The following is a 16472-nucleotide window of genomic DNA, read 5'->3' as shown; positions in this document are numbered from 1 at the left end:
CGCAGGGCGTGCGAGCAAACAAGTCCTCGGATGCTCCAAGGAGCTGTGGCCACATCCCATGGCAGCACAGGGGCCCACGTGGACATCGCAGCAGAGGATTAATTATAGAGGAGAGCACAGCAAAAAAAAATGAGGCTGGTGAAAACAGATGAGCCCCCCTCCTTTTTTTTTTTTGCTCAATCCCCATTAATCACGGGGATCCCAGAAACACCAGCCACCAGCATCCGAGCACAGCTCGCTTCTGCAGCAGACTTTTTTTTCCTATTTAGCGTGCACTGCTATCATTTAACTTCGAAAGCACATAAAAGCTTCCCAATAATCACATTAAACTGGGGTGATTACACAGACCTACTGCGCACCCCGCTGCCCCAGCCTGAACCAGACCCAGCACCCTCCAGCGCAGAAATGGTTTTGATGGTTCATTTGCCAGTGGCCTGTGCCACAGGGTTTTCTCTTGCTGCTGATTTTCAAATCTGAAGTAAACTCGTTGCAATGCCTCCCAGGCCTTTCGCAGGAGAAATAACTGCTGCTCCCCCACTTTGGGGCTGGATTTGAGGTGAGGCATCAATGGCACGGAACGGCTCAGATGATCCAGGACTTAGTAAGCGGCACCAGCAGCCCAGCTCTGGTGGGGGTAGGCAGGCGTATGGCAAACATCGTGCTTGTCCTACTTTCCTGCTCATGTGATGGTGCTGATGATGATGATGCACTCGCGATGCATTTTTTAAAAACCCAAGTCTGTCTTGAGGCTTTAACTCTAGAGACATTTGCTGAGGATGACGCTAGAGAAGTTGGAAAACATCGTTTCCAGGGAAGGCTGAGAACCAGCTGAAACCAGTCCGCTGTGCATCTCCAAAGCTGTTAATTAGACAAGAATTAACACCCAGGGAAACACTTGATTCCTAACAAGGGCATATCTCTATTTCTCCAGGATTAGCATCATTTGGACTCCTCAAGCTCAGTAAGATTCTCCGGTACATATATCTGCTTTTCCCTCTCCCTGCCTTTCTTAATACTTTGGTGTTAAGTGGGCTTAGAAGGTTTTAGGGCTTTCAACCTCCCTCTTTACATAGAGCATCTGAGGTTCAGCGAGAAACTTTGGTGGAGAAAGCCTGGTTATAACAGCAAGGCAACAGATTTAGGCTGACATGTTATAGGAGGTTGAGATGAGGTAGTTTTTTCCCTAACAAAAGCCCTTAGTGGGGGGGAAGTGCCCCATATTTTGTTGTATTGCATTTTATTTTTCCTCTTTCCCAGTCCTGTGCTCTTCCCCCAAAGACGTCACTGCGAGCGAGCAAAAGTGTGAGCTCCCATGATTTATTCAGAAGCCATATTGGCTCTGCCTTCCACTCTAGCGGTCTCAGGATCTCAATATTTCATGTGGAAATCTCCAGTTCTCTGCCCCTGTTTCCGTTTAAAGCTGCTTGGTTTGTACACTCGTCTCCGGGGTGCAAAGACATAACAGGTGCCGCGCTCCTCTGCCGCTCCGAAGTTCCTTCTGAGTTTTCTGGATGCTTTTGGATGTCTCCCTCCCCTCGGTCCCTCCAGCAGCCCGGCCCGTCAGCGAAGTGACAGAGCGTGTGATGGACCTGGGATGGCACCGTGTCCCCAGCCAGTGGCACCGTCCCCGCTCTGTGCCTGCAATTCATCCACGAGCCGCTTCCCCGGGTGACAGCCGCAGCGCGGCAGCCAGCCGAGGTTGTGCCTGGAGTTAACCGGGTTTCACCTGCCATGAACCCCTCTTTTAGGTAAAAAACTCTCTTTCCTGGAGCTGAAGAAATGGTCCCTTTCAGGGTGGGCGCAGGGGATGGAGGGCAGGTTTTGTCTTTTTCTGCGCTGCAACATCCGCAAAGATTTGCTTTGTGCACGGAAAACAGCACCTGGGATTTATTAGTATTGGGGGATGCTAAAATCACTGCATTTCCGGGGCTGCATCCTGAATCCCCGCGGGCTCACCGGCATCTTGGGTGCTGTGCTGGGCTCTGGCACTGCCGACAGCGACACTTTTCTGCCCGAAACCACAGGCAGCACCTGCACGCTGATCTGCTTGTAGGATTAAGAACTGTTCTGAGGAACAAGGCAGAGAAACATGTACAACCTAATTGCTCCTAGGGAGAGGGTAATAGCGTTGATTAATATTATTCTTGCAGAAACACTTGGCGGTGATGCCATGTAACTTGTTGCCGGTGATGAGTTGCCCCAATTCTGTTCAAATTTTGGGAGGGGGAGCGGGATGGAGAACTTCACTGGTGGGGATGTCTGGTGGGACAAGTGGTCTGTACCCCCAAAAACCAGCACGGTCCTGTCCCAAAGTGATGCGCTGGTCCAGAGGGAGAATCAGGGATGGAGCAGAGGGGCTGAGATGATGCTCAAACGCTTCTTACATCTGGCTGAAAGTTGGGGGGTTTTTAATTTTAAGGTCTGCATTGCTCCAGAAAGAAAAATAAAAGTCTCTTTGGGAAGGCAATTGCAAACCCACCCCAAATCCTTGGTTGCTCAGGCCGGCTTTGGAGCTCCTCAGCACTTTTTAAACTTCTTGAATACAAATTTGGGTTTCGGTTGAAAGGAGTGAGGGATGTCAACCAGCTCGATGTAAAGAAGCCAGAGCAGGAGGTTCAAGAAACTGCTGTTCTCCCCTGGAATGTATCAGAGAGAAGGTGTGAGGATGCGCCGGGTGCAGGCGGCTGATTTCTGCTCCATATTTCCATCCCACTCCATCCCACAGCATCCATATGGAACAGGGCCGCTAGCGAGAGAGGCGAGAGCAAGCAGAAAGTTATGGTTCAATTGGAGAGAATAAAGGGAACAACCGAGATAAATCAATTTCAAGAGGGGGGAAAAACTCATATCTTTTACTGCTCTCCCAACAAAAACGTAAAACACAAACAAATCAAAGGGCTGGAACTGCTTCCAGTCCGGGACATGACCTGACTGAATAACAGGCTTTAATGTGGAGGAAGCTCCCGCGAGGATTAAACCGCTGATAATAAATTATTGAGAAATATTAAGCAGTGAATAGGCCTGACGCCAGATTGATTCACTGCGACATTTGTGAAGAACAAATGTAAAAAAAAAAAAGAAAAAAAAAGGAAAAAAAAAAACAAGCGGAAAGAGAAGCAAAGTGGCAACAAGACCACGAGCTTTGAGCTGAGAAAAAGGGAATGAAAGCCTCACCCAAAAGCTGGTTTGGGGCATGAAAGGGACCTGTGCAGGGGCTGGTGTTCACAGGGAGGATCTTCACACCTGGTTCAACTCAGTTTGGCTGCAAAAAATGTCGAGGAGCAAGAAACCTCCCAGGTGCTCGTGCTCCTGTGTACGAGCATCTCGGGGGCACAAGCATCCCTGGTACATGAGCATCCTGGGTACGTGAGCATCCTGGGTACGTGAGCCTCCTGGGTACATGAGCATCCCGGGTACATGAGCATCCTGGGTACATGAGCATCCCAGGCACGTGAGCATCCTGGGTACGTGAGCATCCTGGGTACATGAGCATCCCAGGTACATGAGCATCCTGGGTACACAAGTGTCTGGGGGGCACAAGCATCCCAGGGATGCAGGAGCGACCCTGCCACTCACCAGCTGCCTGATGTAATGAAGGGAACAAAGGAGCCACACGCAGCCACAGCCATTAAAGGCAGCTCCATGAATTTAATTTAATTTTATTTTTTTTGTTAATGCTATTAATCACCATAGCACACGTCAGGAGCCTTATGCATATTTAAACTGGGCCAGGAGCCAGTGATTTCTCGTATGCAATTTCCTAATGTTAATAATGTTTCCATTAGCCATATTCAGGAAATCTGCCGTTTTTTGTCCCCTTCTGGCCCATACTTTTTACTTTTAATTATGACCCAGTGTCAGCTATTGAATAGGTTGACGCATTTGAAGCGTCTGCAGAGATTTCTTTTTAATAATGCAATTTCTCGGCTGTAATAGCCCTATAACTTGAGTAATTAATGAGCGTCGCAGGCAGTGCGCTCTCAGACGCTGCCCATTCATTCGCAGCAAAACCTGCTGGTGGAAAAGACGCTGCAAACCAGGAGAGACCCAGGAAAAATCCAACAGGGCCCGTTGCCGCCCTTTTCCTTGGGAGAGCAGAGCTGGGTGCCACTGCAGCAGCCTTGCAGGTGACGCTCCAGCTGTGTCCCCTCCTTGGCAGCCTGTTTAATTCACACCGGTGTCCCAGTTGTCTGATTGCATTGCTTTGCCTCACGCATAGTGATACATGCAGAGATTTGGGGGAGAAATGGGTTATTTTCTGTTCTGCGTTCTCTTTCTCCAGCTTCAGTCCCTTTGAGCGCCACTGTTTGTTGCTCTCGGTGCTGCTTGTTTGGGAGCTGGTTTACACTGCCCCGAACAGAAGCTCTCGCTGAGGAAGTTGTGTAAGGAGCAGAGCGAAGGAAAATCTATTGCTGAACGTATCGATCTGCACATTTTTTGAGGCGAGGCGGGCTGAGATGATGGCAGCTGCTCTCCAGGTCTGCAGCGCCTGGGGCTGCTGGGGAGGAGGTGGAAGGAGAGAGGTTCCAGCAGAAATAGCAGTCTGCCAGGGGGCTGGGATGCTGCACATGGTGCCAGGAGCCCTGTTTGCCCAAATTCTGCTCGGGACCGAGAGGCAGCGATCCCTGGAGCAGTGGGGCTCTGTGTCCCCATCCCCATCCCTGTCTCCTTCCCCACCTTTTATGCACAAAGCATGGCAGAGATGGCTACATCGCATCCTGGGCAGCCCCGGAGCCCAGTGGCTTAAATAATCACCTGAGGCCACATTCCCAGCCTCCCACCACTCCAAAAATTAATAAAATCCAGCAGCAGAAAAAGCAGATATTTCATCCAAAACTGACTCGTAGCAGGATTTATCATTTATTGTACTGATGTGGCAGTCTATCGCACCGATGGGATACAAGGAATTTCACCTACCACTTTGCTACTTAGAAAAATATCTGTGAAAGCAAGAAAGGCTCAAAAGAAAAGGCCTGGGGCTCAGAGAGGGTCCTGCTGTGCCAGGCGGAGGGTTTGGGCTTTGGGGCTGGGACCTGCCAGCACCGATGTTCTCTGCAGTATTACACACTGGCTTTCTGCTTCCCCTGTTTTTTTGCCGACTGCTCAGCCGTGTGAGACAGCTCATTAGAGCAGCCGCAGATTTGAGCAGAAGAGATGATCAAGTTGTATGGGGAAAAAAATAAACCATTTAAAAAGTGGCTGGTTTCGGTTCACAGCTGTCGGTGGTGTTAATAACACAATCGCAGCCCATCTCCCCGCTGCCGGGGATGAGAAGTTTTGCTTTGCCCAACGTGATGCACCCACATCTGGGGCAGGAGCTGCTTTGGGGAATAATATTGAGTTTTGACTGAGGGTGAGGAAAATATGGGCCAGGATTCAGGGTATGAAAGTCTTTCTTTCTCTCCAGGGCACGTTTGAGTCTGTGCGAGGGCTGGGCAGCTGAAGCCTCAGCTGTGCAGCTCCGATGAAGCTCCAGCAGCAGGTTCCAGCCGACACGCTCGCTCCCGGCTCCTGGTTCCCCCATTGCGGGCACAGCTCGGTGCAGAGCCGGCTCTGCCTTGGCAGGAGCCACGCGGCGTGTTCCTGGGCTGGATGCCTGGGAAGCACCAGGGAGCCGGGCTGGTGACACATCTTGGCTGTCGCAAGAGGTTGGGATGTCCTGGATGAATTTTTAAAGTGTGGGGGAGGAAATCAAACAGCTAGTGTTGGCTCGGGTCTTCTTCAGCATTCAGCCAAGGCTTGCGCTGTCATCGGCGCTGAAGTCACCAGCCAGGGGACACAGAACCACCGGCACCTGGTGCCATGGACATCAGTGCTCGTGGGATGGTGCCTTCCCTGGCACTGCACCCATGCTGGCACCTGGAAATACTGTCGCTTCCCAGACCGTCCCTCCTGCCAGCCCTGCTCCCAGCAGATGGGTAGAAAAACCCTGATAAAAGCCGTGGCTGAGCATCCTGCCGGGCTCCGCATCACCCCAGCCCCCGCATCCAACCTGCCTCTGCAGTTCAGATGAAACATGACAACAAAAGTAAAGCCGGTCTTTGGGGAACCAAATGGGGGTTTTGCAGCAAAGAGTCATGAATCAGCCTCCTTGTTGGGAGCTATTAGTGTCTCCCTTGCTGCACCTTCAGGTACTCCGTGCTGAATTTCATGGCAGGTCGTATGTCTGTTACTAAACCAAAGGGGCCAAAAAGCACGTTATTAAATAAGCAATTATGCCGTCCCCCCACCTGGTTTATGTCTTAAAAAGTAGCTGGGTTTGCAGGGCTGTGGTGTGTGACAGAATCAACACACAGCACCGTGTCCTTTGCCCAGGAGGAGGGGACAGATCCAGACGGCTGAAACAGGACAAGAAGTGGCAGCTTCCCGGCCCCCACACCCGGGCTGAGGGTCCTGTGGCACCTCCCAGCTGTCCCCATGCTGTCACCTGCCTGCACACTGCCACTGCTGCTGGTGACACTTCAGCTCCTGCAAATACACCACCATTTATTAGATAAGTGCATTGGGGCAGCAGCGAAGCGACGGCGCATCTGAGGCGCCGCTGAAGCCCATCGCCTGATTCATTCCGATTTCTCTATGGGAGGAGTTCTGGCCCTGTCCTCCTGCCACACAACCACTGAGGCCACGGTGACAGGCACAAGGCTGCAGGGAAAGGTCTCCCGTGCCAGGGAGGATGGAGATACTGTTTCTGGGTAGCGCAGGTTGGGGCATCCCATGGTAAGAGGTTAATTTATTACCCACATTTGGTAAGAGGTTAATTTATCTGAAATGCAGGAAAAATATAAAGCGCTCTCTTCTTTGTAGCAACCAAATTTCAAAGGGGAATTATTTTACCGTAAGGTAAAAAATACCCCCATTGCCTCATTGTTGCGATGCCCGGGGAGCGCCTGCCCCTCCAAGGACCGTCCTTTGCCGCAGCAGCATCCGATGCACAGGGTGGGGAGGAGGGGGATGAATCCTCGCTTCGCCCAGCAGCTGCCTCTGCTCGTGGCTGATATTAAAAAGAGAGTGAGAAGGGAAATGAAGAGGGCCCTGAGAAGCCTGAAAGGTAATTAAGGTAAAACTCGTTAATATTTCAAGCCAACGCTGTGCCTATTACAGCAAAAGGCCTGGCTGGAGCCGGGGAAGTGACGGGAAAGAACTTGTCTTGTTGCATAACGGCACATTATGGGATCAAAGCAATAAAACTTGAGAAACCTGCTGAAAGCCCTTGCAGGGTGAGGGGGGGGAAGGTGCCTCTGGAAAAGCCTGGGAGAGCAGAAAATAAAAAAGCTGCCAGTTCTTGTTAGACGTGAATAATCACGCAGAAAAATTCCCCGCGATCCTCTTAGAACGGTGCTAAGTCTCCTTTGTCTGAGAGGAGCCCATGTAGGGAACGGGGCTGTCACTCCTGGGCTGTGGGGGGTTTGGGTGCCGTCGGGAAGGAGTTTGGTCCCGGCTGGTGTAGGGGGTGCCCCTGGGGAGCAGAGATGGGGGAACCATCCAGCATTCCTCTGTGCCCCCCAACATCTCCCCCAGACCAGCAGCTGCTGGGGCAGCCCAGCTCTGAGCAGGAGTGGAGGAGCTCAGGTAATTATTGGGGCTGGAGGGGCTCGACTGATTATTGGGGTTGGAGGAGCAGTTAATTATCAGGATTGGAGGGGTTCAGCTAATTATTGGAGTTGGAGGGGCTCAGTTGATTATTGGGGTTGGAGGGGTTCAATTCATTATAGGGTTGGAGGAGCTCAACTAATTATCTCTCACAGTCATTGCTATTCTGGCGGTGGCAGTGAGGGCGGCTCAGCTCTCCGGAGCAGCTCGATCTCCGTTTTAATCTCCATGAGGAGGGGAGGGGAGGAGAAATGTGGTTTTTCCTTTGCTGTAAAATCTTCCAGCCATCTCCCAGTCACTGTTGTCAGCACAGGCTGCTCAGGGAGGGGAGGTGGCAGCAGGTCCTGGGGGTCCCCAGCCTCAGTTCCCAGGACTGAGCCCATCCCATACCTCCCCACGGAAACCTCTCCCCTTTGCAGAGGAGCAGAAAAGCCCATGAAGGCCCAATGCCCCGGGCTTTCTGAGGCCACCAAAGGTCCTAAGGCAGCAGAAGGTCCTATTGAAGTTCTGGGGCTGGCAGCATCCCCTGGGACAGGGCTTCCCCGCAGCCCAAACTCAACCCCAGCCTCTCCTATGATGCTCTCGATGCGGGCTGCCTTCCAAATATTGGATTAGCAGATATGAGAGCAGGGACTTGCCGAGGTGTGGAGTGGATTAGAGGCACTCCAGTGCTCTGGTACCCAGTAATTACTGTCCTAGATCTGCCAAGAATACATCAGCAAATGTTTGTCTCTTAAGCAAACAAACTAAATCAACATTAATTCCCCATTTCACGCATCTCTGTGCGAGGGTCCCGCTGCGGATGGGCCGGGGGCGAGGGATGCCCGCATCCATCCCACGCCATGCAGTGTTCTATGCGGAGCTGTGAAATTCCCAACTTGTCATGATTTATTGATGCCAGAGATCTCCACTCTCCTCCTCTGCGGCTTCTCTGAGCAGAATGATTCCCAAATCAAATTGCGGCATTTTCTATAGCACCCGCGCCTCTGAATACACAAGGCATGCAGGTTAGGCAAGGAAAATAACACAATTGCAGCAGAGAAATTACAGGATGGCTTCTTTATTTGTGCTTCAGAACAAGGAGCTGGTGTCTCCCAGCTGGTGCTATGGGGATCAGCCCCAGGGAAAGGAATTTGGGAGGAAAGCAGGCAGGATTGGAGGGGCCTGCGGACAGGGCATATTCTGGGGGAACTTTTAGGAAGGGAGAGAAATTTAAAATGCATTGAAAACATATAACATAAGATTTAAGGGCTGGTAAAAGAGCGCGAAGGAATGAAGGGCTGGCTGGGAGTCAGCAGCTGGCCAGGAGGGGAAGCCCCGGGATTTGGGGTCTCCTCCCAAACCCATGAATCTGGCCCCGCTGGCCTTCCCTGCATAATGCAAGGGAAGCAGAGAGCTCGCTTTCCCGCTGTGCTGGAGATGATACCCAGAATATTCTACTTGGATCCCTCCAGCCTCCGTGAAAACCAATTTCCCTTGCACCAGCAAAAGTGGGTTTTATTAACAGCAATTTGAGCTCTCCGATAAATCTCAGCAAGGCATAATTTCTCCACAAATGGCATGTCCGCATTGTTACTATCTTGCTCTGAACCATTTAGGACAATACTTACTTGATGGAGTCTATTAAGCAGGATATTTTGGGTTGTGCAACAATTGCTGTCGTTAAGCCTTCTCAGGGGCTGCTCATTGACCAGGCAATGGCCCCATCTGAGGAGAGGATGCTCACCCATCCATCTTGGGTGAAACCACCTCGTTTGTGGGCTGGATGCTGCTACCACCACATCTTTGTGTCCTGATCTGAGGAAAATGCACTAAAACGGGAGCTGAGCTTAGTGGCAAGGCCGGATGTGCAGCGAGCGAATGCATTGGGTGGGCAGGGGATGGGAAAAAGCTCCTGAGTCATCTGGGACCCAACACCAAGGGTGCAAAAGTTAAGATTTCCATCCATTTATTTGCAAGCTGGACTGCATGGAGACAATGGCAGGAGAACATCCCCCTTCCCCTTCCCCTTCCCCTTCCCCTTCCCCTTCCCCTTCCCCTTCCCCTTCCCCTTCCCCTTCCCCTTCCCCTTCCCCTTCCCCTTCCCCTTCCCCTTCCCCTTCCCCTTTCCTTCCCTTCCCTTCCCTTCCCTTCCCTTCCCTTCCCTTCCCTTCCCTTCCCTTCCCTTCCCTTCCCTTCCCTTCCCTTCCCTTCCCTTCCCTTCCCTTCCCTTCCCTTCCCCTTCCCCTTCCCCTTCCCCTTCCCCTTCCCCTTCCCCTTTCCCTTTCCTCTTTTTCCCTTTCCCTTTCCCTTTCCCTTTCCCTTTCCCTTCCTTTTCCCCTTCCCTTTCCCAGCAAACCCAGCACTTTTGGGAGAACACACCGGCCTCTCCAGCAGAGCCCATATATCTTATTTTAATTTGAAGAATGAACAGTTTCCAGGAACTGCTCCGAAGTTAGAAACAATATGATGCTGCTGGTGAATAAGTCATGAGGGCTGGAGCCTGAATCTACATATTTATGTGCACACTCCCTCATCTGAGGGGATGATTTATATAATTTATACAAGTGAGAATACTTCGGTGCCAAACTGCAGCCATCAGAGCTGCTCTGCTAAGGGTCCCACTCAGCCCCAGGCCGGGTTGTGTACCCCAAAAGTCAAAGTGCCACCCGGAGTCCCACTGCAAGGCTGGCACTGAACCTCCAGCTTCACCCACTGCCCAGGTGGCTCTGGGGACACGTTGGTCCCTGCAAAGTCTGACCTCAAGTTGGCGGTTTCCACTTCTCAGTGCTGCCAAAGCCACCGACAGGAGCTTTCTTATTAGAGGAATTTAAAATATTGCCAGCCGATGGTATCACAGAGTGGGGAAGTCGGCAAAAACCTACTTTCATGTACTTTCCATACCCACTGTTATTATTTTTCCTTGTTTAATAATGGAAAGTTTCTGCATCGAAAAGCTTTGCTGCTCTCAGGGGAAAAAAAAATAGATTAAAAGGGCCTTTTGTTAATCTCTGCCTTTGAATCCACGGCAGAGGTGCAGTTATCCAGGAGCACTGGCTGCAGAGCCCCCGGCCACCTCCCCTGTCTGCAGCAGCATCAGCTGCCCCGGGGTTTGCCTCCTGCTCCCCGCTAAGAGAGAAAGCAAAACTAATTAAATCACAAAATTGCAACTGGCGCTTTTCCTTTATTTTTCCTTTTTTTTTTCACTCAGCGCTCGGTTTTGCCTTTAATTACCACCTTTAATTATTTATCACTTCAAGGCCCAAGCCCCACTGTTGAAAAGCCTTTTGCTTCAGTCAAGGGACAAAAACTGTGGAAAGCATTGGAAGGCAGGGGGAAACGAGCTTGTGTGTGGATCTCCCAGGCACCCGCTTAACTTAGGCATGTGCTTAAGTGCCTAAGTTACAGTTAAGTGTTTTTTGAGGCTCAGAGCATCTCCATGCCTCAGTTTCCCCCGATCACCCAGAGCAGCACCTGCCCCTGGGGCTGGATTTGTCCCTTCCTCTTGAACTGACTGAAGCCACCAGCATTGTCACCACTCTGCGGAGACACGGGCACCCCCTCTCACTGCCCTGTGGGGGCCAGCACAAGTACCTGACACAAGCTGGGGGGCACACAGAGCCCCTGGCCCCTCCTGCCCTTGAGCAGCGCTGGAGCCTGTGACAGCCTGATGCATCTGCCCTCCCATCCTGGTGCCACCAGCAGAAATGCCCCCATGGACTTTTCCCCCTCCAAGCCATCCCCAGGGCCCCGCTGCAGGGGTCAGAGGGGAGTTTGAAGCCAGCAGAGAAGGTTTTTCTCCTGGAGAAGCGTTTTCCAAGAGGGCGGCTTCATGAGTGCCCCAGGCAGGAGAGATCTCACCATGGTCACAAAAACATCGAGGATTTGGTTGGCGATCAAACGTTTTCCCAGTCTGCTTTCAAAGACAGCTGGGGTAGTGCTAAGAGCCTGGGATTTCTCTCCCAGCAAGCGTCCTCCTCCCCTCCATCCTTCTGAAACACCTCCACGCTTTCATGTATCCATCAGTGCCCCCTCCCTGCGCTAGCAGGACTGGCCAGAAAAATCCAAAAAGGGAACTAAATCCTCTCTGAGACACTCACAAGCTCTCCAGCTGCCAGACCTGCCCCTGCATAGCAGAGGGAGGGGTGGGGAAAAGCACAACTTGAGAAGCCCTTGCTGCTCCCCAGTGGTGGGTGCCCAGATGCTGGAGCATCACTGGGTGCTGAGCAGCAAAGCCGGCACTTGGGGACCACAGGGATTCAAACCGCTGGGGTCCCCGGCTCGGAGTGGCACAGGGAGATGTCAAGCAAAGTGTCCTTGTGCATGAGAATTCCTACAAAGATGCCGAGGGGTCTGGAGCATCTTCTGAGAAAAGGCTGAGGGAGCTGTGCCTGTTCAGCCTGGAGTAGAGAAGGCTGAGAGGGGACTTTATTTTTGTTGATAAATATCTCCAGGGTAGGTGTCAAGATGATGGACCAGACTCTTTTCAGTGGCGCCTTTGGGCCCAGCGGGTGCGCGGCTTCTACCTGCTCCGTCTCTTTCCGAAAGATCTGGGGGAGAAAAAAGAGAAGGAAAAAAGAGCTTGTGCAAGGAGCGGGGAGGAGGAGGATGCGTTTCCCAGTAATGAGTCCTTTGCATCAAGTGAGGAAGGGGAACTACGAAGCATTAGCACAGACATGAAAATTAAGAGTCAGAAGCAATTAGAAGAGCCTGGATCACTGCTTAGCCCCAAAGGAACCCCTGCTAACGGTGTGGGTGCTCATTAAAGAGATATAATTAGGATTCTGAAGCCACTGATGAGCCACTCTGCATCCCCAGCTCCGCAGTCTCTGCACAGGCGGCTCCCGCTCCCTGTTCTCCTCTCGCAGGACCCTGCGGAGCTGAGGCACACGGCAAATCCCCCCAGCCCCAACACTGCCAGAGCATCAGCAGAGGCGACAGGCAACCAGGAGCAAACCTGAAGCATCAGTCACTGCTTCCATCTGCATTTTGCATTTTGCAATGAGATGCCAAACCCCATGCGAGGGGTTTTTTGCCTGAGGCGGGAGCAGGGGTTTGTGGCAGCTGTGTGGATCATAAATCCCAAAAAGATGAAATGGGGAAAAGTCACATATGTGGGGCTATTTGTATTTTGTGGGGCTATTTTGGTGCATGCCAAGAGGGTTGAATGAGACTACGTGGCCTCAGGGAGCTGCTGTGCCCTGAGTTTGGCCAGGTCAGCTTTGAGATGCTCTTTGATACGGCTCTAAGGACGGAGCATTAACACCAAGGGCTGCCCGAGCCCTGGCAGGAGCAGGGGACACGTGACAGAAATAATTGAAAGGGCCCCACTCACACCGCAGCTGGACGCGACCCTTGGTCTGCCGAGAACTGCGGACGCAAAGATGCAATGAATTGTTTGAACACATGATGAAAACCCTTGAGTGAGCTCAGACTCAATAGGGTGTTGTGAGGCTTAATTAATTTGTGTCCGAAAGCACTTTGAGGGTGTCAGATGAATGAGGTTATTACAGGAGTGCAAAGAGATCCTTTATCCCACAAGATGGAAGCAGGAACAGCCCCGGCCATGCTCCCTCTTTAAAGAGCACAGGCTATTAGCACAAAGGCCAGTGATGAATAGGAGCTATTTTATTTTTTTTATCTTATGGAAATGATCCTGCAGCTTCTGGTGATGACACATCATCCTGGCACAAGAGGGCATGGAGGGGGACAAGTTCCTGGTGAAAAACAGAGAGCTAATTATTTCTTCCTAAAAGCCTGAGATGAGCAAACGTGAGAGTTTGGACCAAAATCCCCCTTTTCCACAATGCCCTGGGGAGCGCTCACCTCTGCACCAGCATCCTACTGAGCTTATCTGCTGGGGTGGGCAAAATGGGTTTGAAACCAGCCCCAGTCCCACAAGAAGGATTGTTTTTCCTGTGTCTCTTTCCTCAAGCTGGTGGCTCTTTGGCTGTCAGGGGAGGATCAGGCCCTTTTGTGGCTGTAGATCTTGGGAACTGCAACCTGCAGGACAGATTCCTTCCCAACTACCCTCAGAAAAACCTCTGGGGAATTAAAAGCACCCCCACACAACAGCCTGAAGCATTCACAGCCCCTGTGCAAGCCCTTCCCGGGGTCAGCAGCACCCGTCCTGCCCCAGGCCAGGAGAACTGGGGAGCTTGGGGTACGGGGGAGCTGGCACATGGACAAGGATGGGGACAGGAGGCACCGCAGGGTGGGAGCTGTGGAGGTTTCTCATTACACTGCTCTTGCAGGAATGTTTAATTGCAGCTCCGCAGCAGAGATAATTTGTAGGTATGAATGCCGTCCTCGTGGGCGTTAATTTTTGTTGGCTGTTTATGTGAGCGGGGAAAGCTTCCACTCCCAGGTTGATGCTTCCCGGCTGCTGAGACGCCAGAGCGCAGACACACATCCCGCTGGGGACACCTCTCCTGGTGGGAACACCGCCCCAGACACCCCCACACTGCGGAGCCCACCGAGGCAGCAGCTCAGGGCATCTCAGGGATGGATCTTTCTGCTTCTGCTGCTTTGCTGCGAAAAATCCCCCCAAGGAAGCTGTTTCTGATGCCCAGACCTCCTGCATTCGCAGGACGAGGTGCTCTGGTCCTGCTGGGAGCACAGTTTGGTGCAGCGTGGCCCCCCCAGCACCCCTGCACAGCACAGGGACGTGGGTGGGGAGATCTCGCAGATGCAGTTGCCATGGAAAAATAAAGCCCCTCATCAAGATTCAGAGGAAGCTAATGAAATAATTAGCAAGTAACAAAAATGAAAGAGAAGGATCGTTGTGGTGCTTCTGCCCAAGGTGGGCAATGGTGGAGGGGAATTGACCCTGAAAGTGAAGCAATGGAAAAAGCGGGGAAATAAATCCCACCAAAATCTGCCCTGGACCACATTCCTCCTGGGACTGGGATTTTCTGAATCTTCTTTTGTTTTCTGCCTGGGAGGGTCTGTGCAGCTGAAAGCTGGGGGGACGCTGGGAGAAACCCCCAGTTGCATTCATCTAAGATGTCTGGACACTGTCACAGAAGGACCAGTTTTTAAGAATCATGAACATCCTGATGGCAAAAGGCACCAACGGGAACCCTTGCTCAACTGCTCTGAGGGCTCAGTACTGGCCTCGAACTGGATGGACCAGCTCCTCCGTTAGCTGAAGGCTATGAAATGAAATACAGCATCAGACACATCCCTGCACCAATTTGTGCAGGCTTGCAATGTGTGCCTTCCATCTCCTCCAGACACCATTTGGCAGATCTGTGCTGTGAATGTCACAGCAGTCTTGCATAAGAACTTCTCCCACCATCCCGACGAGCGCGATGAGACGGGTGTACCATCTGCTGGGAGCTGCCATGTGCCGAGCCGCGTCCCTCCCTCGCTGGAGGAACCCCCAAACCCTTCCCTGGGCTCCCTCAGCCTGTCTCGGGGTGTAACACTTCTGCCCCTGAGCAGTCTTTGCTCAGAGGGGGACAAGCAGCTCCTTTTTATTTCCCCCCTGCAGATGCCCCTCATGTCTGCAGTGATGGCTCCGTGGGTGACAAGGTGATCAGGTCCATGGCTTAAAGCACCTTCTTGCGTGTGCCTTTAGCATTCAGCCCTAACATCACCTTCCAGGGTAAAACATCAATAGGATCATCTCCGTCTACAAGGCTCCTTCCCTGAAACAAGTAAGCAGCAGCACTCCAAGCCATCATGGATAAGAGATGCTGTAATCTGGTTTTCTCAGGCAAGAGCATGTCATTCACTAGGGGAAAAAGATTTGATCAACTTTGCTGAGACGGGCACAGAGCAAGAAGCATCCGCAAAAGGGGAGTTGCAAACCTGGCAGCACCAGGGAGAAGGTGGCTGGGTTGGACAAGGCAGCCAGGTTTCCAAATTTCCAGCTGATTAAATAAGTGTTCCTCAAAGAAAGCACTGAAACAAGAGAGCGGCTCCTTGCAGGAGCATCACTTAGCATCACTGCTCCTTGCAGGAGCATCACTGGGTGTCACCGGGCATCACCGGGGCAGCATCCTTTCGCTCGGGCTGTACAAAGCAACAGCAGCAAGGTGATTTATACCTGTGTTTGCACTGGGGGTGGGAGGAATCCAAGCCAGAAAGGCAATTAGCGCAAGAGAGAAAAATCTCAGGGCAGTTTAATACAATTTGGTTGATGATGTTGCGCTCAGCACGAGCTGGGAAAGGCCAGCGCAGCCTTGCCCTTGAGGAGCACACACTTTCAGCAGCTTGGATAATAAGAACAAGTGTTTTCTGAGGGAAAAGTGAAATGCTTTTTTTTCTTGTGAAGCACTCACTTTCTCTAAGCTGCCTGCAACATTTTTCCTAATTAAAATAGATCTATAATATCATGGAGTGCGTTTTGATACTTGCTCTCTCTAAAAGTGTGTTTTGGATCAATGAAAATGTCCTAGGAGCTCATGGTAACAACCTGGCTCAGCGGTTTTTTCACTTGAAAGAAACCCAAGGGGAAAAAAAGGTTCGTGGTTGTGCAAGAAGAAGGATTTTCCAAAAGGGCTATTCCCCACCCTGGGAAAACAAAAGCAATAATAACCTCCCCCTGGAGTTTCTCATCAAGGCCGATTTGCATAATTAACACTAAAATTAATCTCTGTTCTGTTGTAACAACCAGGACGGCTTGCAAAGGGAAACTGGCAAGAGCAGAGCTTTGCCCAGGATGCATCCCCCAGGTCCCCACCATGGAGGGGCCCTAGTAGAGCCAGGACCAACTTTGTGCCTTGCGATTGCCAACCCCGAGCACAGCCAAAGCCTGGCCCAGGCACTCACACAGCACTGAGAGCAATGATAATAGCAGTTAGATTTGATTTTGCCTCAAAAACACACTTTAATCAAACCTTATTGGATTAGCATTGAAATCTGAGCATTGCTGGAACCGAGAGCTGCTGCTTCCC

General features: G+C 51.7%; 1 long non-coding RNA gene across 1 annotated transcript; it reads left to right on the top strand.

Moving 5' to 3' along the window:
- The first annotated feature begins 7355 nt into the window (after positions 1–7355).
- On the top strand, positions 7356–15911 carry LOC135575839 (uncharacterized). Its single transcript, XR_010467166.1, has 2 exons — positions 7356–7569; positions 13937–15911. It is a non-coding gene; the product is annotated as an uncharacterized LOC135575839 (long non-coding RNA).
- Positions 15912–16472: the final 561 nt, after the last annotated feature.

The sequence above is a fragment of the Columba livia genome, chromosome 19, assembly GCF_036013475.1.
Source record: "Columba livia isolate bColLiv1 breed racing homer chromosome 19, bColLiv1.pat.W.v2, whole genome shotgun sequence".
Lineage (NCBI taxonomy): Eukaryota > Metazoa > Chordata > Aves > Columbiformes > Columbidae > Columba > Columba livia.
Note: the sequence above shows the minus strand (reverse complement) of the source record. Positions and strands in the feature narration are given on the sequence as shown.